Consider the following 2,038-nt stretch of genomic DNA (forward strand, 5'->3'; position numbering starts at 1 on the left):
TATACGACATGAGGTGCTCATACAATACAACCAGTGAATGTACAGATAAAGAATAAGCTCTTGCATGCCTCAACTATCTATAAAAGAGCCAACCTATAGTTTTAAGAAGTGAAAAGATGGTCATAATCATCCACACTCCAGCTGCAACATGACAACTGAGTGAGTTATTCCACCGTACCTTGTCCTGATGGACTGAGACTAACTCTGATGATAGACACTAGTCATAGGACTCAGCTGAATACACTTCTGTCTTCATGGCAATGGAGGGGCAAGCCGGCGCCTTGGCTCCTGAAAGCAAAATTTAGAAAAACGGGAATTGCCAATGGGTGAGAATATTCCTATGATAAAATGCTATAAAAGCCAAAATAGCAACCAAAGAGCTTACAGAAGAGATAAATAGAGTATACTGAAACAAAAGGACAGCTCAAAGTGGCTCCTACAGCTAGAATGGCTGGATAAAAGAGAAGATTGTTCAGCCTGTCTTTCCTCCAAAAATCCGCCATTTTACCACCACTTTGGGTGCGCGTTAATTAGAATCGCTTAAGTGCAAAAGGTCCATTGCTTTCGATACCGTTTCGATCCTGGGTAGTATCGAAGTATCGAGTACTTTGGTATCGGTATAAAACATCACTACCACAGTACCCGCTGTCTCTAAATTGCTCTATCCTCTATCTATCTTTTCTTCCACTAAGTATGAGGTGTGAACAGTGCCAAAACATATAAGTATTATATAGACAGCTTTCTCTGCCATTGGATACATGCTATAGATATACATACATATATGGATGCACCATTATACATACTAAAATGATAGTTTGTACAGATATTGATACATCTATGGCATATCTTCACGTCATTTAGATCAGATCATCATGATCATCACCCCGCCTATAGTAGGCGTGTCTCCTGTCAAGAAAGCTAAGAAGATGACTATGAAAATAACTAGCAAGTTTACCCAGTTTGAGGTATAACCTTTAGTTTTTTCCTAATTGAAACGAATAATACAAATGGTAACCCTTGTATATTGTAGCCCTTAGATGTGTCAGCAATCTGAAATAGATCCAGTCTCATTCTGAGGTTATTCGTCAGGGCTAAACCATCTATGGCTAAACACTGAGGTCCGAGACAGTTAAAGGCTGAGTTAGCCTTGAGTGTGTTTGCTCCATGTGAGTGTTGGTGGGATATAGCTTTATGTTTCAGGGAGTTCTATCCCTGCTATAATACTTCCTTGTATTTTTTATTTATATATAAATTTACAGGACCATGCAAACAATGCTGGGGAAAAGAACAAAGAAAGCTTGAATACCCCTCAAGAAAGTAATGAAACTAGTCCAGATACCCGATGCAAAACTAATTAATTAGATGAATGATAATGGTGACTCTTAATATTAACAATTAACAATGTTTTAATGCCTTCCTCATTTATGACAATTTTTCATAAAACATTTGGGTTACCACTTATGTACTGGTCCAACTGAGTTGACTGAAAATATGAACGGTAATTTTCCCTCTAAATAAAAATTTTAAAACAAAGGTTTGAGTAAGTGGAAACACTGTAGTAACTAGTACAAATTAGGTAGCACTTAGCGATGGTGCATATCATCAATAAATGACAGCTGAAAATAATATTAAAGAATGATGGAGGCACTCTGCTAAAAATGCAAAAAAACTAACGCCCACTCAGGGCATGGCTGAGTATCTTCCAGGTTAGAACTCAGGGTTTCTGTCATGATTCACTCAGTATAGCTAACAGGTAACATTTAATGCACAAAATAATTATGACAAAAATCACAACAGCACACACAAGTAGTAAAAAAAACATTGTATCTATGTATGAGTGTTAATGTAATCTAAAGCAGAACAATATAGGTCAATGCCATAATTTTCACTATGACTTAATGGTGGTACAAATGAGGGCAACTCTCTCAGAACACCATAAGGAATATCACACTCAATACGAGGTACAAATAACCTATCGTAATCATCTTCCAGAGGTATAGGGCCATTCCAATCTATTCCATAAAGATTATCATCCTAT

General features: G+C 37.1%; 1 long non-coding RNA gene across 2 annotated transcripts; it reads left to right on the forward strand.

Annotated features, from left to right (window-relative positions):
- The first annotated feature begins 647 nt into the window (after positions 1-647).
- Positions 648-1,478, forward strand: LOC109585481 (uncharacterized). 2 transcript variants are annotated; one of them, XR_002186508.1, is made up of 3 exons: positions 648-965; positions 1,031-1,166; positions 1,260-1,478. It is a non-coding gene; the product is annotated as an uncharacterized LOC109585481 (long non-coding RNA). The 2 variants fall into 2 exon arrangements; XR_002186507.1 differs by having other exon boundaries at positions 659-1,166.
- Positions 1,479-2,038: the final 560 nt, after the last annotated feature.

Source organism: Amphimedon queenslandica, unplaced genomic scaffold (genome assembly GCF_000090795.2).
Source record: "Amphimedon queenslandica unplaced genomic scaffold, v1.1 AMPQUscaffold_13056, whole genome shotgun sequence".
In the NCBI taxonomy this organism is placed as follows: Eukaryota; Metazoa; Porifera; class Demospongiae; order Haplosclerida; family Niphatidae; genus Amphimedon; species Amphimedon queenslandica.